Genomic DNA, 23,792 nt, shown 5'->3' on the forward strand with positions numbered 1-23,792 from the left:
AATTTGCTTACCGCCCCAATAGATCCACAGACGATGCAATCCCCATCACACTGCACACTGCCCTATCTCATCTGGACAAGAGGAATACCTATGTAAGAATGCTGTTCATTGACTATAGCTCAGCATTCAACACCATAGTACCCTCCAAGCTCATCATTAAGCTCGAGGCCCTGGGTCTGACCCCCACCCTGTGCAACTGGGTCCTCGATTTCCTGACGGGCCGCCCCCAGGTGGTGAAGGTAGGAAACAACACCTCCACTTCGCTGATCCTCAACACTGGGGCCCCACAAGGGTGCGTGCTCAGCCCCCTCCTGTACTCCCTGTTCACCCATAACTGCGTTGACAAGCACCCCTCCAACTCAATCATCAAGTTTGCAGACGACACAACAGTAGTAGGCTTCATTACCAACAATGACGAGACAGCCTACAGGGAAGAGGTGAGGGCTCTGGGACTCTGGTGCCAGGAAAATAACCTCTCACTCAACGTCAACAAAACAAAGGAGATGATCGTGGACTTCAGGAAACAGCAGAGGGTGCACCCCCCTATCTACATCGACGGGACCGCAGTGGAGAAGGTGGAAAGCTCCTTGGCGTTCACATCACTGACAAACGGAAATGGTCCACCCACACAGACAGCGTGGTGAAGAAGGCGCAACAGAGCCTCTTCAACCTCAGGAGGCTAAAGAAATTTGGCTTGGCACCTAAAACCCTCAAACTTTTACAGATGCACAATTGAGAGCATCCTGTCGGGCTGTATCACCGCCTGGTATGGCAACTGCACCGCCCGCAACCGCAGGGCTCTACAGAGGGTGGTGCGGTCTGCCGAAAGCATTACCGGGGGCAAACTACCCGCCCTCCAGGACACCTACAGCACCCGATGTAACAGGAAGGCCAAAAAGATCATCAAGGACATCAACCACCCGAGCCACTGCCTGTTCACCCCACTATCATCCGGAAGGCGAGGTCAGAACGAGTGCATCAAAGCTGGGACCGAGAGACTGAAAAACTCCACACTCCACACTTCCCTTTCCCACCTGGACAAAAGGAACACCTACGTGAGAATGCTGTTCATTGACTACAGCTCAGCGTTCAACACCGTAGTGCCCTCCAACCTCATCACAGGACCCTTGGGACAGAACACCTCCCTCTGCAACTGGATCCTTAATTTTCTGATGGACTGCCCCCAAGTGGTGAGAGAAGTCAACAACACATCCGCCACACTGACCCTCAACACGGGGGCCCCTCAGGGTTGTGTGCTTAGTCCCCTCCTGTACTCCCTGTTCACCCATGACTGTGTGGCCATGCATGACTCCAACACCATCATTACGTTTGCCGATGACACGGCGGTGGTAGGCCTGATCACCTACAATGATGAGGCAGCCTATAGGTAGGAGGTCAGAGACCTGGCAGAGTGGTGCCAGGACAACAACCTCTCCCTCAATGTCAGCAACACAAAGGAGTACAGGAAAAGGAGGGCCGAGCACGCCCCCATTCACATCGACAGGGCTGTAGTGGAGCGGGTCGAGAGTTTCAAGTTCCTTGGTGTCCAGATCACTAAGGACCTATCATGGTCCAAACACACCAACGCTGTCGTGAAGAGGGCACGACAATGCCTATTCCCCCTCAGGAGGCTGAAAAGATTTGGCAATGGACCTCAGATCCTCAAAAGATTATACAGCTGCACCATTGAGAGCATCCTGACTGGTTGCATCAGCGTTTGGTATGGCAACTGCTCGGCATCTGACCACAAGGCGCTACAGAGGTTAGTGCGTACATCCCAGTACATCCCAGTGGCTGAGCTTCCTGCCATCCAGGACCTCTATTCCAGGCGGTGTCAGAGGAAGGCCCTAAAGATTGGCAAAGACTTCAGCCACCCAAGTCATAGACTGTTCTCTCTGCTACCGCACGGCAAGCGGTACCGGAGCATAAAGTTTGGGGCCAAAAGGCTCCTTAACAGCTTCTACCCCCAAGCCATAAGACTGCTGAACAGTTCATCAAATGGCTACCCGGACTATTTGCATTGACCCCTTATTATTATTATTATTTTTCACTGACTGTCTTGCATAGGCTCGATATACACTCACTGGACTCTAACCACACACTCACACATACTACACTGACACTCCAACACACACACACACGCATATTGACGCCACACACAAACGCACACACACATACATTTACATTCCTTTACACTCTTCACATTTGCTGCTGCTACTTTCTGTTTATTATCTATGCATATTTACTTTACCCCTACCTACATGTACATATTACCTCAATTACCTCGACTACCCCATACCCCTGCACATTAACTCGGTACCGGTAACCCCTGAATATAAGTCTCGTTATTGTTATTTTATTGTGTTACTATTTTTCCTTTAGTTTATTTAGCAAATGTTTCTCACTAACTTTAAAAAGAATCTCTGCATTGTTGGTTAAGGGCTCGTAAGTACCCCGGGACCACCCATACCTAAAAATGTGTGCACACATGACTGTAAGTCGCTTTGGATAAAAGCGTCTGCTAAATGGCATATTATTATTATTATTATTACAGTAAGATCTACACCTGTTGTATTCGGCTCATGTGACAAATACAATTTGATTTGAAAAGGGTGCACTAACCATTATCATTGGAACAGTGGATACAGACGTCATTGTCCTCCTTGCTGGGCTGTTCTTCCATTTTAACAAGGATTATCCAACCCTAAAGCTGTGGGTTACTTTTGGTATGAGTAAAAGCTACCAGGAGATTTGCATCAACACCATCTATTAGAAGCTTGGAATGCACAACCGTTTGGCTTTGCAATTGGCACCTTCACCAGAAAGATTTGGATGGGCTAACAAAAACAGTTGATTCCTGGACACCTTTGTGGACGCTCTTACCAGAGGCTGACAAAGTTTGTAGAGAACTCTTAAGGTGTGGCTGCAAAAGTGAGCCCCTCTGTTCTTGGAAGTGTTGATGCCTGGATGCTGGATTATCATGCACTGCATTATGCTATTGTGCTGGCACATGTGAACCAGGGCCCTATGTTTTTTATTTTCTTCACTAATCAGAATTTAAGGAATACATTTGATGTATTATTACCAGTTATTACCAATTATTTTCCAATCGTTTCGTTCTGAACAGAACCATTATTATGTTCGTCTGACCAGCAAAATTAAGTTCTGAACTGGTTAGAACCGCCAAAAAGTTCTGGTTTATATTGTTCCTTTTTAAACCTCTGAAATCAACATTTAGTTCGACATTAAATAACTTCACCAATCAGTGCGGACAGAGCAGCTTGCTATGGAGTGGGTAAACGATGTAATCTGTATAGGAAAGTCGTTAAGAGCTAATTGTATTTTGCCATAACAGAATGGTTTAATCATAATGAAAGACAAACACACACTGTGCTGCCAGTCACAGTCACAGTGTAGGGCACGAGACGCAACTGACATTTTGTGGGAGAGGAGAGAGCGAGAGAGGATGGAAGCTTGCCTTGAAGCACTGTTATGACATGCATTATCTGAATTATATGCCCACAGCATTATACCTACAGAGGAGCGGCTTCTATGGAGGAACTTTGAATGTCTTTGAACTTCCGAGTTGGTTTAACATTGGACCAGAGCAAAAGTTAGCTAGCTAACAAGCTTGTGTGTGCAGAGCAGCACTAGAATTAAAAACAGGTCTTACTTTTTTGTAGTTAATAAATCCAATGTGAAAAGTGATAACTATAGTATCTTGAACTAGCATGGAAAAAGTGAATCCATTCTTTTAAATGTCTCCCTAATTTCTGAATCATGCTTGTAACGTTGTCAGTAGGCTACAGTAATCTATGCTTTAGATGGGAGGGGCAGGTAGCCTACAGCCTACATACACACACACGCACACCCACTGGCAAAGATGTCCAGTTGGCAGGCAGACAGACACTGGAATAAGTTTCTGAGTGACAGAGTAAATGCTTTGCATAGACGCTTTATTTTGCCTGGAACACAAAATAACGTTATTAACCAGTTCCCATGCTTTTAAAATAAAGGTTATGTTCTGGAACACTATAGATCACTTTAGTTTCCGGTTTGCGTTCTGTTCCTCAAAAAATTTAGTTATTTTCCAGTTTTCTGTTCTGTTCCCTGAACCGGTTCCAACCGTTAATTATTACTTGATTTCATGTTTTTGTTTTATTTAACTTAATAGCTGTTTTAAATATGACTATGGATATATTACCATCTCCATTGGTGGCAATTTTGAATTCCGCTTCCTGGTTGATTTTGAAATGAGCATTCCTTCTAGGATGTTTCCATACAATCTGAGGAATGTTTATACCACATTTCATGCTTTTATTTGTTGAATAGATTGCATTTTCATTACTGTTACAGTGCTGTATTCCCGAGTGGCGCAGTGGTCTAAGGCACTGCATTGCAGTGACTAGCTGTGCCACTAGAGATCCTGGTTTGAATCCAGGCTCTGTCGTAGCCGGCCGCGACCGGGAGACCCATGGGGCGGTGCACAAGTCGTCCAGGGTAGGGGAGGGAATGGCCGGCAGGGATGTAGAGCATGGCGTTTGCAATGCCAGGGTTGTGGGTTAGATTCCCACGGGGGGCCAGTATGAAAAAATTAAAATAATTTATGCACTCACTAACTGTAAGTCGCTCTGGATAAGAGCGTCTGCTAAATGACTAAAATGTAAATGTCTGTTTGGGTTAATTGAATTCGTCATGGCTTTCTTGATTTCATTTTTTAAATATAATTTGTTTTACATTTGAATTATTTGTGTACTTGTTTGACATTTTACTGCATAGTTAGGGGCTAGTAACATAAGCATTTGCTGCACCCGCTATAACATCTGCTAAACTGTGTACACGACCAATAAACTTTGATTTCATGGTGAAATACCAGCTATTATGGCAGCCATTTTGAATTTTCACAATAACTCGCTTCCTGGTTAATTTCAAATGGGCACCCCTTCTGGGATGTTTTCATATCACCTGCGGAATGTTTGTACCAAATGTCACGCTTGTAACGTTTTTTTTCTCTCGGTAAGGCCCCAAACTAACTGCACTGGCACTGTTTTTCAGATTGCCTACAGTGTACTGTAAATTGCCAAACAGCAGATAATAGTTTGCCTAACTGTCACAAGAAATAAAGTAGTTTACTGCATTATATTTATGCCAATATACCACAGCTAAGGACTGTTCTTATGCGCGATGCAATACGGAGTGCCTGGACACAGCCCTTAGCCGTGATATATTGGCAATACAGCGCAATCAGAAAGTATTCAGACCCCTTGACTTTTTCCCAATTTTGTTATGTTACAGCCTTATTCTAAAATTGATTAAATTATTTCCTCATCAATCTACACACAATACCCCATAATGAAAAAGCAAAAACTGGTTTTTAGACATTAAAAAAATGGAAATATCACATTTACATAAGTATTCAGACCCTTTACTCAGTACTTTGTTGAAGCACCTTTGGCAGCGATTACAGCCTCAAGTCTTCTTGGGTACACCTGTATTTGGGGAGTTTCTCCCATTCTTCTCTGCAGATCCACTCAAGTCAGGTTGGATGGGGAGTATAGCTACACAGCTATTTTCAGGTCTCTCCAGAGATGTTCGATCGGGTTCAAGTCCGGCCTCTGGCTGGGCCACTCAAGGACATTCAGAGACTTGTCACCAAGCCACTCCTGCTTTGTCTTGGCTGTGTGCTTAGGGTCGTTGTCCTGTTGGAAGGTGTACCTTCACCTCAGTCATTCAGGCCAAAGAGTTTAATCAGACCAACAATCTTGTTTCTCATGGTCTGTGAGTCCTTTAGGTGCCTTTTGGCAAACTCCAAGCGGGCTGTCATGTGCCTTTTACTGAGGAGTGGCTTCCGTCTGGCCATTCAACCTTAAAGGCCTGATTGGTGGAGTGCTGCAGAGATGGTTGTCCTTCTGGAAGGTTCTCCCATCTCCACAGAGGAACTCTGGAGCTCTGTCAGAGTGACCATTGGTTTCTTGGTCACCTTCCTGACCAAGGCCCTTCTCCCCCGATTGCGCAATTTGGCCGGGTGGCCAGCTCTAGGAAGTGTCTTGGTGGTTCCAAACTTCTTCCATTTAAGAATTATGGAGGCCACTGTGTTCTTGGGGACTTTCAATACTGCAGAAATTATTTGGTACCCTTCCCCAGATCTGTGCCTCGACACAATCCTGTCCCGGAGCTCTACGGACAATTCCTTCGACCTCATGGCTTGGTTTTTGCTCTGACATGCACTGTCAACTGTGGGACCTTATATAGACAGGTGAGTGCCTTTCCAAATCATGTCCAATCAATTGAATTTACCACAGGTGGACTCCAATCAAGTTGTAGAAACATCTCAAGGATGATCAAAGGAAACAGGATGATGCACCTGAGCTCAATTTCGAGTCTCATAGCAAACGGTCTGAATACTTACGTAAATAAGGTATTTCTAATTTTAACAAATGTGCAAACATTTCTAAAAACTTGTTTTCACTTTGTCATTATGGGGTATTGTGTGTAGATTGATGAGGGGGAAATCTATTTAATCAATTTTAGAATAAGGCTGTAACGTAAAAAAAAGTCAAGGGTTTTAATACTTTCCGAATGTACTGTATATCACAAGCCCCCGAAGTGCCAAATCAAATGAAATTGTATTAGTCACATGCGCCATATACGTTAAATGCTTACTTACAAGCCCTAACCAACAATGCAGCTCAATAAATAGAGTTAAGAAGATATTTACTAAATAAACTAAAGTAAAAAATAAAATAAAAAGTAACACAATAAAATAACAATAATGAGGCTAAATACAGTGGGTACCGGTCCCGAGTCAATGTGTGGGGGTACGGGTTAGTCGAGGTAATTTGTACAGGTAGGGGTAAAGTGACTATGCATAGATAATAAACAGTGAGCAGCAGCGGTGTAAAAACAAAGGGGGGGGGGGGGGGGGGGGTCAATGTAAATAGTCCGGGTGGCCATTTGATTAATTGTTCAGCAGTCTTATGGCTTGGGGGTAGAAGCTGTTAAGGAGCCTTTTGGACCTAGACTTGGTGATCCGGTACCGCTTGCCGTGCAGTAGCAGAGAACAGTCTATGACCTGGGTGACTGGAGTCTTCAACAATTTTTTGGGCCTTCCTCTAACATCGCCTAGTATATAGGTCCTGGATGGCAGGAAGTTTGGCCCCAGTGATGTACTGGGCTGTACGCACTACCCTCTGTAGCGCCTTACGGTCGGATGTCGAGCAGTTGCCATACCAGGCGGTGATGCAACCGGTCAGGATGCTCTCGATGGTGCAGCTGTAAAACTTTTTGAGGATCTGGGGACCCATGCCAAATCTTTCCAGTCTCCTGAGGGGGAAAAGGCATTGTCGTGCCCTCTTCACGACTTTCTTGGTGTGTTTGGACCATCATAGTTTGTTGGTGATGTGGACACCAAGGAACTTGAAACTCTCGACCCGCTCCACTACAGCCCTGTCGATGTGAATGGGGGCGTGTTCGGCCCTCCTTTTCCTGTATTCCACGATCATCTCCTTTGTCTTGCTCACGTTGAGGGAGAGGTTGTTGTCCTGGCACCATACTGCCAGGTCTCTGACCTCCTCCCTATAGGCTGTCTCATTGTTGTCGGTGATCAGGCTTACCACTGTTGTGTCATCAGCAAACTTAATGATGGTGTTGTGGTCGTACTTCGCCACATGGTCGTGGGTGAACAGGGAGTACAGGAGGGGACTAAGCACGCACCCCTGAGGGGCCCCTGTGTTGAGGATCAGTGTGGCAGATGTGGTGTTGCCTACCCTTACCACCGTCTGGAAGTCCAGGATCCAGTTGCAGAGGGAGGTGTTTAGTCCCAGGGTCCTTAGCTTAGTGATGAGCTTTGTGGCCACTATGGTGTTGAACACTGAGCTGTAGTCAATGAACAGCATTCTCACATAGGTGTTCCTTTTGTCCAGGAGGGAAAGGGCAGTGTGGAGTGCGATTGAGATTGCGTCATCTGTGGATCTGTTGGGGCGGTATGTGAATTGGAGTGGGTCTAGGGTTTCCGGGATGATGTTGTTGATGTGAGCCATGACCAGCCTTTCAAAGCACTTCATGGCTACCGACGTGAGTGCTACGGGCGGTAGTCATTTAGGCAGGTTACCTTCGCTTTCTTGGGCACAGGGACTATGGTGGTCTGCTTGAAACATGTAGGTATTACAGACTCAGGTCAGGGAGAGGTTGAAAATGTCAGTTTAGTGGCGCAGTGGTCTAAGGCACTGCATCGCAGTGCTAGCTGTGCCACTAGAGATCCTGGTTCGAATCCAGGCTCTGTTGTAGACGGCCGCGACCGGGAGACCCATGGGGCGGCGCACAATTGCCCCAGCGTCGTCCAGGGTAGGGGAGGGAATGGCCGGCAGGGATGTAGCTCAGTTGGTAGAGCATGGCGTTTGCAACGCCAGGGTTGTGGGTTCGATTCCCACGGGGGGCCAGTATGAAAAAATAATGTATAAGATAAGAGCGTCTGCTAAATGACGTAAAATGTAGACACTCTCCAGTTGGTCCGCGCATGCTCTGAGTACACGTCCTGGTAATCCGTCTGGCCCTGCGGCCTTGTGAATGTTGACCTGTTTAAAGGTCTTGCTCACATCGGCTACAGAGAGTGTGATCACACAGTCGTCCGGAATAGCTGGTGCTCTCATGCGTGTTGCTTGCCTTGAAGCGAGCGTAAAAGGCATTTAGCCCGTCTGGTAGGTTCGCGTCACTAGACAGCTCGCGGATGGGTTTCTCTTTGTAGTCCAGTTTGCTATTATAAACTGGTTACCAATGTAATTAGAACAGTAAAAAAAAATGTTTTGTCATACCCGTGGTATATGGTCTGACATACCACGACTTTCAGCCAATCAGCATTCAGGGCTCGAACCACCCAGTTCATAATATACCATTACATTAACGCTTCCCCAGCAATGCTCAGTAGGCTCAATTCATTATCTTTGGTATTTTTGCATCCCCACCGTTAAACATGTAGCCTACAGGCTACTGAAGCCATCTACAGTACCTCCACCAAAATGGTCTGAACAAAAAAGGAAACATGGGCGCGTTCAGAAGGGCGTAACGTTCTGAAAGCGTGGCAGATAGAAATGACTTGAAACCCTGCATAAGATTCTCTGGAAGCAGGTCTGACTGTTTGCACCCAAGCAATGAGCATCTATATTCATTTCAATTCAATGGGCTTTATTGGCATGGGAAACATATGTTTACATTGTCAAAGCAAGTGAAATAGATAACAAACTAAAGTGAAATAAACAATCAGAAACGAACAGTAAACATTACACTCACAAAACCTTCAAAATATATACTATAGCGACTTCCTCTCTGACCCAAGTGAACGCGACCCTCCATATGCCGTACGCATGCGCAAAAAGATGACGTCTGTCATACTGGTAGTTCGTTCCTCAATAGTTGAAAACAAGAGGGAAATTCAGGCAATCAGTCCGTGCTGCATGTAAACTCAAAGTAAGTTGACAAACTTTGACTTTAATTTCCACAACATAATTTATATCGGTGTCCTCGTCTGTCACGTATGAGGACAAACTGACTTGCTTTTGATCCTAGCAAGACTTATCTTGTTGTTTACTGCTAGCTGTGAAGAAGCTGGCTATCTCACCGACCAACGTTAGCTAGCCAACAGTCAGAAACGTTTCGTATGGTCAGAATATGGATAACTTTCTAGCTACTTAAGATCTAAATTAGGCAATTTATCTAATCAGATTGAGACATATTGTAGCGTCATATCTACCAGCAATTGTTTTAGCAAGTTAACGTTACCTAATTTAGCTATTTTAGCTACAAGTAGCTCTGGTCCATCGCACAACAACAACAAGTTGTATCTGTTTCCCTACCGATTTTGTTTAGTGACTGTCTTCAGTATACTTTCGTAACCTCAACAAAGTAAACATTTTGGTAGAGTGCTGAAGAACTGTTCCGTGTGCGCAGGATGTAATTTCTCCAAAAATGTTAGCTCTCCACGCGCATGCGTTGCATCTGAGCAGCGTGTGTATCAGGCGCATGCGAGTGGACCAGAGCGATAAAGCTAGCAAGTAAGCTGCAAACTGAAGCCAGCAAGCCTAGCTATTGTCTTTAGCTAGCAAACTAGTCCAAAACATTTAAAGTTTAAGTTTGTATTGTCACATGCACAAATACAGTGAAATGCTTAACTTGCAAGCTCAACCCAATAGTGCAGTAATCAATATCTAAACAGTATAACTAATATATAATAAAGAAAACACTAAATAAGATGAGGGAAAGTTATATACAGGGTCAGTGCCAATACCAATTTTACAATGAACAGGGATACTGGTGTAGTTTGAGGTAGAGGTACAGGTAGGTGGGGGATTAGGAGAAAGTGACTGGTAGCAGGATAAATAATAATAATAATAGTAATATTAATAGTAAACTGTATGGAAGCAGCGTAAGTGGTGGGTGGGTGTGTGAGGGTGTTAGTGTGTGCGTGCAAGGTATTTCACCCCATTCACCTAGGGTGACCTATCTCTTCATAACGCTTTTCTAGACAGAAGCTGCATAAGAAATAAAATGGGCCAAGATGACTTTCTGTTTAAATGTAATGGAATAAGTTCCCAGTGAACTTACAAAGTCACTGAAGCAGCTAAATTACTATGTAGTGCTACACTGTGGGCCCCAGAGTAGGCATAATGACCATTTAAGGGCACTGTAATTCCACTGTGTAATTGGTCCCCATTGGATGGCTGTGTGGTGGTACAGAGACAAACGAGTAATAATTAAGAATATTAAATAGCAGACTAGTTCTAGTGATCAAGACGGCACGTAGACAAAATAATTTAATCAAGTTCAAAATTGTTGAGAGCTATTGTTAATCATACATTCCTGTAATTAACAGCTGTGGTTTTCCGTCCTGATTTATAAGTTACTTTATTCACCTTTAGTTTTTCTTTGTAAATGTATCGCATAAAAGGGCAAGTCAAGATCAAACCCTGTAGAGCTGTGGTGACCAGCCCTGGTCCTGGAGACCTACAGGGTGGGCAGGTTTTTGTTCCTGGCCAGCACGAACACACATATTCTAATTCATCAACACCTTGGTTAGGCTACTAGAATCAGCTGTTGTAGTGCTAGGCTGGGACAAAAGCTTGCTACTAGTATCAGGGCTGGAGGGACTGTCTAGGACTAGTTTACTATAAGAAAGTTGTATAGCCTAATGTTTGAAATCGAGCAAATGCGATTTTGTAGAAGAAAAAAAACTGCTCCGCAATCTACAGTAACACTCATGCAAAATATTGGAGCTGTACGCCAACGTCAGCACTGCACTTAGTTGTAGTGAGGTTTGCATCATCACTGTGTTACCAGTGCTGTGTTCACACCTTCAAGTGTTTTCTTAATTCTGCTCCTGTGTTTGTTTTTAGCCTATTGTAATCACTTCAATTAGGTTAGATCAGAGATACTGGGCCCAGAGTAGAGATGACACAATAAGGGACAACAAATACCAAAGGCCTATAGGGAGGCAACAGACGAGGCCTTTGTTTTGCCCCCTCTGTTAGGGATGGGTATGGAATGGAATAGGTGTTTCCAGGTGAGACTGAGTGCAACAGAAATGGAGCATGATAATGATGGAATGCATTTTTATAGGTCTTCACAAGGTTTCAAAGAGCTTCTACATTGTAATTCACTGCATCCACCATCAGAACAGACTAACTTTCAGATCTCCTTAACCCATATACTCAAAGCTTGCTAGTTTCTTGAAGTGTTTTGAAGCACAGGGTAGATTATTGTGCTGGAAATTATTACAAATGTCCCACTTGAAGGGTGCAGGTCTTGCTGACCTTGATGTTGACATCAGCCTCCTCTGGCATTATGGTACGTCACTTAAATCGGTGCAGGACAGTGTGATTACGCAAATAATACTAAAAAGAAAGCCTATTTGAAAGGCCTTTCTCCTAAAGGTAGGCCTACCTACAGCAGCAGGGGTTTTCAGACCTCTCCTCGGGGTCCCCCAGGCGTTCCATGTATTTGAACTATTTTACTGCTAGTAGGGCTGTGACAGTCATGGAATTTTGGATGACGGTTATTGGTCAGCCAAATTACCGCGGTCACCGTAATAACTATTTGAATAGCACAAATAATAATAATATCTCTATATATTTTAAGACCCATTTTCTCCTCTCCTCCACTCCTGACTGCATGTGCTGTGGCTACAGGGAGGGGTGTTTTGCATAGGCAACCGAAGACTCGTTTGCTACAACATCTTGCTTGTTTCAGCAGTGCGCAACAAAGTTTCATGTTGTAGAGTCCATGGTACAGCAGAAACGGACTGAACCGCATGAATGCCCAGCCGTCCCGTCTTCACTCAGCTGTTCTTTCCAACAAAAAACAAAAATGAATAACAAATTGTTTCAATGGTTATGATGGTTATTTTTATTTTCATGACATCTTCATCCATAACCGTTGGTTACAGGGTTATACAGTAATTAAGGGATTGCGTTAGAGTTCAGAAAACTGCATTTTCAAAACTCAGACCATAAAAAAATCTGCGTTTTCAAACCATTTTACCTGCGTTTTCTTTTGAAAGTCAAGTGTTTCTTTTTAGTGATCAGGGGCGTGCAACTATAGGTTTCCTTCACAGAAAATACATTAGTGCAACACATTCGTCAGAAATTAGCTTAATTTTTATCAGATGACAACAGAAGTGCAACACTATTTGGCAAGTAGCCACACATGTAAATGAGAAATCAAGGTATTTTTTGCAAACACAATGCATGGCCATCATATTTCTAATGTTTATCATAGAAAGAATGTAGCAAGATACATTTCCTAATGTTTTTCTTAAAGTGAATCTTGCATTTCACCAAAGAAAAGTAGGCTGGCTGCACCGAGAAAAGTACTGGAGAAAAGTATCTGCACATCAGTCAGAACACTGTCTGCTGATAGAATGCCTGTTCGTGTTCAACTGAAGCACAATATTTGTTTGATGCCGAGCAGAAATTACAATAAGAATCATTTTAGGTCTGCATTTATAAAACGCAGCAAGATATTTCTTATGCCTTTTATCAGGGGACCCCTGGTAATTGTGCCAGCCCTAACTGCTAATCACACCTTATTTAACTTGTCAACTAATTTTATAGCTCTTCAGGTGAATCAGGTGAGCTAGTCTGTGGGTCCCCAAGGAGAGGTTGGAAAACCACTTCCCTATACTATGAGGTGAAGGTGTCTGTGGCCTTATCATGTTCACTCAGTAATAAACAGGGTTTAAATTAAGCCTAGCCAAAGTTAGTTTTAGCTGAAGTATAGCAAGGCTACATTTTAAATCATAGAAGTTATTCATGTCCTAAGCCTATCGCCAAGTGCTTTTAAGGTAGTGCCGTATTTGTCAAAGGTAGGGCATAACATGTTTAAATTGGCTCTGTAATTTTAACTAGTTTCTTTAAAAATCCCTGTTTACTTTAATCTGCTCTATCATTTAGGCTAATAGATTTGTTTTGATAAATTGCCCGGTGCCATTATTTTAGAATCTCACCTTTTGGAAAGGCAGCGGCTAGAATCAAAGCATGAATCTTTAAGAGTAATGGTTCAGGTACAGGGGAATGTAATTATATAATAGATTATCACTGTGTGAAGAGGCCCCGTATGGAATTAATAAGCCTCTTATATTTTCCTGTCTCTTTCTTTGTAAAAAACAAGCAAATTATTCCTTTTGTTTAAATCTCCCCGCATCACTGGGCAATTCATTCACCACGTGTATTCTTCTCTGATGCGCACCAGAGGCTGCAATTTGGTGCTGGAGTGCCCAGTGTAATAGTGTGAGAATATTTATAAGCCCCAGTGAGGTTAGCCTGTGAAAGTTTGTCCAGTGCACCTCCCGTTTGAAGTAAAAACTGCATGCTGTGGATCACACAGTGCTGTGCAAGACCTTGGTATTATCCACCAGGGCATAGGTGTGCATTCATTCACTTGAATTCAACTAATGAACACACGGTTTCAGGACGCGGGCAGTAAGCCGTGGTCGACCCTCCCTATCTCCCACAGTGATCAGCCGACCCAAGCCTTACCATCATGGCTCCCAGTTCTGACCTTTTTGGCCAGTACTGGGCCCAGCTGAGATACTGTATGTGGATGAAAGTGAGGACTCCTAACAGAGACTGTATGAGATAATATTTTATTTGAGTCTAATTGGATTAATGCCAGTGACATCTACAGTGAGGGATAAAAGTATTTGATCCCCTGCTGATTTTGTACGTTTGCCCACTGACAAAGAAATGATCAGTCTATAATTTTAATGGTAGGTTTATTTGAACAGTGAGACAGAATAACTACAAAAAAATCCAGAAGAACGCATGTCAGAAATGTTATAAATTGATTTGCATTTTAATGAGGGAAATAAGTATTTGACCCCCTCTCAATCAGAAAGATTTCTGGCTCCCAGGTGTCTTTTATACAGGCAACGAACTGATATTAGGAGCACACTCTTAAAGGGAGTGCTCCTAATCTCAGCTTGTTACCTGTATAAAAGACACCTGTCCACAGAAGCAATCAATCAATCAGATTCCAAACTCTCCACCATGGCCAAGACCAAAGAGCTCTCCAAGGATGTCAGGGACAAGATTGTAGACCTACACAAGGCTGGAATGGGCTACAAGACCATCGCCAAGCACCTTGGTGAGAAGGTGACAACAGTTGGTGCGATTATTCGCAAATGGAAGAAACACAAGATAACTGTCAATCTCCCTCGGCCTGGGGCTCCATGCAAGATCTCACCTCGTGGAGTTGCAATGATCATGAGAATGGTGAGGAATCAGCCCAGAACTACACGGGAGGATCTTGTCAATGATTTCAAGGCAGCTGGGACCATAGTCACCAAGATAACAATTGGTAACACACTACGCTGTGAAGGACTGAAATCCTGCAGCGCCCGCAAGGTCCCCCTGCTCAAGAAAGCACATATACAGGCCCGTCTGAAGTTTGCCAATGAACATCTGAATGATTCAGAGGAGAACTGGGTGAAAGTGTTGTGGTCAGATGAGACCAAAATCGAGCTCTTTGGCATCAACTCAACTCGCCGTGTTTGGAGGAGGAGGAATGCTGCCTATGACCCCAAGAACACCATCCCCACCGTCAAACATGAAGGTGGAAACATTATGCTTTGGGGGTGTTTTTCTGCTAAGGGGACAGGACAACTTCACCGCATCAAAGGGACGATGGAAGGGGCCATGTACCGTCAAATCTTGGGTGAGAACCTCCTTCCCTCAGCCAGGGCATTGAAAATGGGTCGTGGATGGGTATTCCAGCATGACAATGACCCAAAACACACGGCCAAGGCAACAAAGGAGTGGCTCAAGAAGAAGCACATTAAGGTCCTGGAGTGGCCTAGCCAGTCTCCAGACCTTAATCCTATAGAAAATCTGTGGAGGGAGCTGAAGGTTCGAGTTGCCAAACGTCAGCCTCGAAACCTTAATGACTTGGAGAAGATCTGCAAAGAGGAGTGGGACAAAATCCCTCCTGAGATGTGTGCGAACCTGGTGGCCAACTACAAGAAACGTCTGACCTTTGTGATTGCCAACAAGGGTTTTGCCACCTAACATGACAAGTAAGTAATGTTTTGCAGAGGGGTCAAATACTTATTTCCCTCATTAAAATGCAAATCAATTTATAACATTTTTGACATGCGTTTTTCTGGATTTTTTTGTTGTTATTCTGTCTCTCACTGTTCAAATAAACCTACCATTAAAATTATAGACTGATCATGTCTTTGTCAGTGGGCAAACGTACAAAATCAGCAGGGGATCAAATACTTTTTTCCCTCACTGTATAGTTTCATAGCCTTACCTAATAGGAAGGAACAGTATCTTGTCTTTCTCGAAGTCTATGTAAGTCACATGAAGAAAAGTGGAAGTCCTGGCAGGTGGAATCTGCAATGAACATCGATGAGAAGAACCTTGTGCTTAAGTTCTGGATGGGAAGGCTAACTGATGAAGATGTTGAGCACTTTATCGAGAGATACTGCACCATTCTATAGCCAGCTGTAAAGGCTGTAGATAAGTATGGTATCTGGTACAGAGTGAGAAAGTACAGGGTGAAGTTGAAGAGGGGAAGGATGGGAGAGCTGTTAGAGGTGCCGAACGCAATCACTTGGGCCCTTACAGTGGTAGGATTTTCTACCCCGGACAGGTCCTGCGCTGCTTCACCTACAGCCAAAGAATCCACATACATACAGTGCTAGTGCTTTGAATCCCTTGGACACAAGGCTAGAGAACTCCAGCAAATGTACCCTATGTGATGAAGATGGCCACTCCTCCTCAGACGGCCCAGAGTCCTATGCATATAGGGCCAGCGGCAGACGGGAAGAGGGAGACTGGACAGAACCATCTAGAGCCCCCCCAGCCCGAGAAGACAGGCAGCTTCTAGCGAAGAGACAGCAGAACAGGAAAGCCAGCAGCAGAAGCTTGAAGGCGAGCAACCCGAGAGGGAGACCAGTCAGCCAACAAGCAAAAAGGAGAGTGACAGTGACAGTGAGGAGGAAGAAGACTACTTAGAGAGCACTTCTGATAGTGAGTAAACCAGCGACTCTATCCTTCCTGAGAGTGAGGTCAACATAGGTGATTGGTCCTCCAACGGGGACCCAGAAGGAACCGGAGACAACGAGAGATCCCCCTCCCTGCCCCCCACCCCTCCCGAGAAGATCAGAATGACTGCCCAACCTGTCAAGCGACGTCACAGCTCCCCATCTACAGGTAATGCAAAAAGAATAGATGAGAAGCCTAGTCCTACATAGTAAGCCACCCTAAATATGAAGGGGAAAATATGTTTGGGCACAAGAACTCCGCCTGGAAGATCTAATAGACGTAAACAAAAGTGGTTTCTATAGGTAAGATGGTGACAGTGATTAAGAACGTGGAGGGGGTGAATGAAGGGATAATGTTGATATTCCTTGCAATCATTCTCAAATCCTCTTTGTATTATGAAATGTAAATGTGATGTACTGTATTGATGATAATTTCCTCTGATGATTCCAAAAACTAGAGCAAATAGATAGGAGGGAAAATATAATAATATATCCTTTACGTAGACTATTAAATATGGAATAAAGATAATGATGATGATGATGATAATAATAATAATAATAATAATAATAATAATAAATAATAAAAAGAGAAGCAACAAAACTGCTCTCTGTAATTCATGAAAGAGAAAAAAAAACATGTTGTTTTTTAAAGCTGATCTTGTAAAAATAAAAATGGTGTGGAGCTTTTTTTCATTAGTGTCTTCTGTCTGCTACCAATTCTTCCTTTGGGTCGTTTGACAGGGATTGGCCCAGGAGCCAATACTGGGGCCTTAACGGCAAGTGTTTGTGCTAAGATGGTAGCCTAAGTCACAACAGGTGCACAGAAGAGGAATAAGCTCCATTTTGAAAGAAGAAGAGCAGAGATACAAATGCCATCGGAGTCTGCTGTGAAACCTCAACAGAAGACTGCGAATCAGGAGAGAAAGATGAAGACGACATTCTGGAAGAACCCTGTCCTATCACACTTCTTACATAAACAGCACAACAGCTGCAGCATCTCTGTTGGAGCCATAATTCCCCATGCACCGTAGAGATACAGGAACACAAAGCTTCCCTTGGCAGTGGGTATCGTTACATTTGGACAAGCCCTTTTGAAGACCTATTTCAGTAGCCCCATTCTGTAAGCCTTTCTCAAAACCAGATTATGGAAATATGGAGCAAGTGAAAAGGACCTCCGTTCATCTGCAACAGTTTGTTTGACATGTAGCGACGCTTTGTCAGCATTGTGCTGGAGGCATCCCTGAATACAGATGTCGCTCTTTGTTCAACATGTTTTTTTTTTTCTTTACGCTTTCCCTTTACACTCTCTGCAACAGCAAGACATTTGGTACAGCATATTATTTACATGTTTTTCGTGTCGTGAATCCCTCGCTGGCAAGATTAGTGAAATCAAGCCGATTTACAAAGACCTTGGTGGATGAAAGAATTGAAACAAACAGAAAATCTACTGACTATTCAGCACAAATGTTGAAATATTTGGGTGGTTAATTCGGTTGACTAAACAAAACTATCACATTGCTTTCATACTGGTATCACATATCACATTACCAGTCACACTGAAAGGTGTGCAGCCTTGGCCTAATCCGTAAAATCCCAGTTCAAAGGTGTCAGAGCGACACCTCACATCCAATTCCTAAACAAAGACAGCAATTTTGTGGTTTATCTTTTTTTAGCGTTTGATATAGAAATAGGTACCTCGACCTAGATTTTTTTTTTAGGACATTTTACAGTTTACACCTATTTATTGTGAAATGTTGTCTTCAAGCTTTTCTCTTTGTTTGGCATTTCTGGGAGTTGTGCCCCTCTCAAGCACAGCCTGATGGGAGTTTCTCTATGAGGCCTGTCACCTTCAAATGCCACACTCGCCAAATGACACATGCCACTTGGAATTTCAGCTCCTTCAGTGTTTGCGGACCCATTTAGAATGGCACCTGTGGAGTGAAAATAGAAAGGAGAATTTGGACTGTCAACACTTGTTTTTGAATTAGCCTAATGCCTAAGGTTTGAATATTCTCTCTGTTTTTAATATAGACTATATGGTATTGGTCGGTATTAGGGTTTCCGTTAGCCGGTAATAACCGGCTTTTGGCCCTAACCAAGAAATTGGAAAGCCGATTTTAAATACAATTGGCGCAGGCCAATTGTCCGGGTGTCACGCCCTGACTCTAGGGACTTGTATTTGTTGAGTCAGGGTGTGTATTTTCTGTGTTGGGTTTGTCTATGTTAGAGTCTAGATCGTTTAGATCTATGTTGGCCAGGGTGGTTCCCAATCAGAGGCAGCGGTAGCTCGTTGTCTCTGATTGGGGACCATACTTAGGCAGCCTTTTGGCACCAGTCAGTTGTGGGATCTTGTTCCGTGTGAGGTATGTTATTTGTCTACCTTGGACTTCACGTTTCGTTTGTTGTTTTGGTTGTGCGTTTAGTCGTTAATAAACATGAATGCATATCACGCTGCGCCTTGGTCCTTCTCGTTCATGAACGAACGTGACAGAAGATCCCACCAATCCTGGATCAAGCAGCGTGACGAGGAGAGAGGATGGACTTGGGAGGAGATGAGCGAGAGTCTGGCAAGAGGGATGGAGGCCATGATCACGGGGGAGAGACAAGCCCAACATTTTTTTAGGGGGGGGGGGCTCATGCCCTGGACGACGAGGCAGCAGGAGGCCGCGATAGAGCGGTTTAGCTGTTTAGCAGAGGAGGCTGCCAGATTAAGGGGGTCATTGGTTCAGAGGGAGCAGAAGGAAGGTGTAGAGGCACGGCGAGAGGAGCTGGTTAGGCAGCAGAAGGAGCGGGGGTTAATGAAGGAACCCAGTCCCGCTCTTCGCACCAATCAAGTGGTGCGTGTCGCCAGTCCGGTCCGGCCCGTTCCTGCTTCCCGCACTAAGCCAGTGGTGTGTGTTCCCAGTACGGTGCGGCCCGTTCCTGCTCCTCGCATCAAGCCAGTGGTGCGTGTCGCCAGCCCGGCCCGGCCTGTTCCTGCCCCTCGCACCAAGCCAGTGGTGCGCGTCTCCAGCCCGGCCCGGCCTGTTCCTGCCCCTCGCACCAAGCCAGTGGTGCGCGTCTCCAGCCCGGTCTGACCTGTTCCTGTCCCTCGCACCAAGTCAGTGGTGCGTGTCGCCAGCCCGGCCCGGCCTGTTCCTGCCCCTCGCACCAAGCCAGTGGTGCGTGTGTCCAGTCCGGCACGGCCCGTGCCTGTTCCACCGGTGCCTGGTCCGGCACCGGTCAGCTGCTCCACTCCGGAGCCAGAGCAATCCGCTCCACCGGGGTCCAGTCCAGCTCCGGTCAGCGGCTCCACTCCGGAGCCAGAGCAGTCCGATCCACCGTCGTCGGGTCCAGTTCCGGTCAGCGGTTCCAGTCCAGACCCAGACGTCAGCCCCTCTCCAGGTTCGGCGTCTCCCACACCAGGGTCCAGACAGGGCGTGGTACTTCGTGGGAGGAAGGAGAGAGGAAGCAGCGCGCCAAGGTCCAGACCAGGGGCGCAACGGGGAGGTGGAGAATAAGTGGTGGTCACACCCGGAGCCGGATCCGCCTCCGAGGCGGAATGCCCACCCGGCCCCTACCCTGTTAGGTTTATGTGGCGCGGTCGGAGTCCGCACCTTTGGGTGGGGGGGGGGGGGGGGGGGGTACTGTCACGCCCTGACTCTAGGGACTTGTATTTGTTGAGTCAGGGTGTGTATTTTCTGTGTTGGGTTTGTCTATGTTAGAGTCTAGATCGTTTAGATCTATGTTGGCCAGGGTGGTTCCCAATCAGAGGCAGCGGTAGCTCGTTGTCTCTGATTGGGGACCATACTTAGGCAGCCTTTTGGCACCAGTCAGTTGTGGGATCTTGTTCCGTGTGAGGTATGTTATTTGTCTACCTTGGACTTCACGTTTCGTTTGTTGTTTTGGTTGTGCGTTTAGTCGTTAATAAACATGAATGCATATCACGCTGCGCCTTGGTCCTTCTCGTTCATGAACGAACGTGACACCGGGAGAAGAATAAAAGAAATTCCATTGCGAAATAATGCTTTTTAGCCTGTCCAGTTGATGGAAATACATTTGATTGGTTGCGCTTATCGGTCTATAGGTTAATTTGCATAATTTAGTGGAATTAAATTGGCGTGTGTGTAGGCTACAGTATATTCATTATGTATCTTATCACACATGTACAGCATACAGATACAGAGCCTTTGAGCGGAACATCTGTCGGACAACACGAGAGCTGCTGCTACAGCATCTCAAATGGCAACGGAAGGCAGGCTTTCATCAGCGTGTCACAGACCACTTTGCAATGAGCTGGAGGCAGTATGCATTTTTAAAACATATATTTAATTGTTTGAAAGTTATATTTAATATTATGAGGCATGTCTTACCTTGCTTCAAAGTAGCCTAGCCAAAATCAACTTTCTTTCATTGTCCAGTAGCCAAAGGCACAATCCTAGTCATATTAGCAACCCATTCTACTTGTTGCATATTAGATCTCCCCTCTTTCTACATTTGTAATGGGTGTTTTCTTGCTAATTGCATTATGGAATGAACATTCAAGTGTAACCTAGCCTACTGCCTTGTGCGCCTTGCTGCACTTACAAAAGTATGTGGACACCTGCTCGTCGAACATCTCATTCTAAAATCATGGGCATTAATATGGAGTTGTTTCCCCTTTTGCTGCTATAACAGCCTCCACTCTTCTGGAAAGGCTTTCCACTACATTTTGGAACATTGCTGCGGGGGCTTCCATTCAGCCACGTGCATTAGTGAGGGAGGGCACTGATGTTGGGCGATTAGGCCTGGCTCGCAGTCGGCGTTCCAATTAATCTCAAAGATGTTCGATGGGGTTGAGGTCAGGGCTCTGTGCAGGCCTGTCAAGTTCTTCCACACCGATTTCGACAAACCATTTCTGTATGGATCTCGCTTTGTGCACGGGGGCATTGGAAATGAAAATGCTGCCGATCAAATGTCCGGGGCCACATTTTCCTAACGGAAATCCTGGTCGGTATCTGTATTTTTTTTTTATCAGTCAGAATAATACCAGAGTGTGCAATGGTCTTCCCTGAGCCCCTGCTAGGCTATATTCCAGAGTGTTCAAAGATTCAAAGGGCTCCAAAAATGTTTTTGCCCATATCGTGCAGCTTTACTGTGTGGCAAAGGTGGCGTATGGAACGTTTTTCATATTTGTTTGTTTGACATGGTGGGATCTTTTTGTGTATAAAATTAATTATACGAGAAATGGAGGTGGAAACACCTTAATGTGCAGATATTGATATAATTACCATCATATCAAAGTAAACTTTGAGTCAAGCGATGATATGGTATGATATGGTGTGTGGTCCTCCCACTATGAATTGGGAAACCATGCAGTTTATTAGGCTACAGATTAAATAAGTTATGATGAACTGCACAGGGTGGTGAAAGTGCAGTGTTGAACTTGATTCTCCTTTCCAATAAGTATCGAGGGTCTTATTCTGGTGACGATCGATGCTTGACTGTCTTTTGACAAATACACCACTGGAAACACCACTGGTGGGAAAATGCTCATATTTTCTTTATGTGGATTTTAGAACATTCAAATGAAAATCTGTCTGCAATTGGATGAAAACCTAGCTACAGTCACACTCAAATGTTAGTTGCAATGAATGTGGTGTTAAGGAAGAGTCTAGTAACTGCTGATTCACAACCACATTTCAAAATTGCACCTTGTGTATTCTACTATTCTAACTCTCAACAGTAAGCATTTATTTTTCGTTTTTGGACATTTATTTGCGGGCCTACAAAAAGGGGGGCCCTTTGTGAATTAAAGCCATGTCATCTCCTACAGTATCCACTATGACACTCCCTCTAAGGATGTTGACTGAATAAGAAACCCTTCCTATGCTGTCGTGCAGAAGTGAGTGGCACGAATCATCATTGCGCCCTCAGTCTGTCCCCAGCCCAATATCCTTGACGACGTGAGGGGCGTGAGGGGACAACCCAAGGACAAGTGTCTGAGGCAGGGTCTGTCTGGCTGGACCGACCGCTAACCACCACTCACCTGCAGAGAGTCTGACTCAGGAACAGAGTGATGCTGAGTTTTAAATTGGGTCTGTGAGAGAGTGGCCTTGGCTCCGACGGCGCATAACTAGGCTCTCGCATGCACTCACATTCACACTGGCAAGCCGTTCCCCAGCCGATAAAAGAGCAATGGAAAACACCTGCTGTACCGTTTTATCTCCAATGGGGTTTTTACTCAGCCAAAGGATACATTTTCATAAACCTGCAAGAGCATAAAACTGATTCAGCTGGCGTTTTTATATTCAGGAAATGAACCTATGTTACAGGCTAATGTTAAGGCAATTGGGTTTTTAACCATATGGCTTGGATTTTGCAATGTCCTATCATTAAGAGACTTGGGTATCATAAAGTAAAATTATGATTATTATTGGTTAAAGAAAATAGTGGGGAAAAATAAAGTATACCAGTTTCATTTAAGGACCAAAACATTGACAGCTGTGCCATACAGATAGCAAAATAGTTGGGAAGAGCTTTTCGATGTACCGATTCCATGGCACATGGTTTATGAACTGATACACAAAACAACGCAGGATTCAAAACGTAGAGTTTATCAATTTAAATTATTATACAAAATTCTTGCAACCAAAATAATGTTATTTATATATATAGCACCAGTCAAAGGTTTGGACACACCTACTAATTCAAGGGGTTTTCTTTATTTTTACTATTTTTTTTACATTGTAGAATAATAGTGAAGACATCAAAACAATGAAATAACACATGGAATCATGTAGTAACCAAAAAAGTGTTAAACAAATCAAAATATATTTTATAATTGAGATTCTTCAAATAGCCACCCTTTGCCTTGATGACAGCTTTGCACACTCTTGGCATTCTCTCAACCAGCTTCACCTGGAATGGTTTTCCAACAGTCTTGAAGGAGTTCCCACATATCCTGAGCACTTGTAGGATGCTAAACCATCTCAATTGGGTTGAGGTTGGGGGATTGTGGAGGCCAGGTCATCTGATGCAGCACTCCATCACTCTCCTTCTTGGTAAAATAGCCCTTACACAGCCTGGAGGTGTGTTGGGTTATTGTCCTGTTGAAAAACAAATGATAGTCCCACTAAGCCCATACCAGATTGGATGGTGTAGCGCTGCACAGCAGTCTCAACGTCAACAGTGAAGAGGCGACTCCGGGATGCTGACCTTCTAGGCAGAGTTGCAAACAAAAAGCCATATCTCAGACTGGCCAATAAAAAGAAAAGATTAAGATTGGCAAAAGAACACA

General features: G+C 44.5%; 1 protein-coding gene across 3 annotated transcripts in view; it reads left to right on the plus strand.

The window, feature by feature from the left end:
* The first annotated feature begins 9,378 nt into the window (after positions 1-9,378).
* The window catches only part of pot1 (protection of telomeres 1 homolog), a 44,278-nt gene continuing 29,864 nt past the window's right edge, over positions 9,379-23,792 (plus strand). For all 3 annotated transcript variants that reach the window (XM_084185768.1, XM_084185770.1, XM_084185769.1), the window contains exon 1: positions 9,379-9,462. The gene's annotated coding sequence lies outside the window, so the exon portion shown is untranslated. The remainder of the gene's footprint in view (positions 9,463-23,792) is intronic.

The sequence above is a fragment of the Coregonus lavaretus genome, assembly GCF_964263955.1.
Source record: "Coregonus lavaretus genome assembly, chromosome: 21".
Lineage (NCBI taxonomy): Eukaryota > Metazoa > Chordata > Actinopteri > Salmoniformes > Salmonidae > Coregonus > Coregonus lavaretus.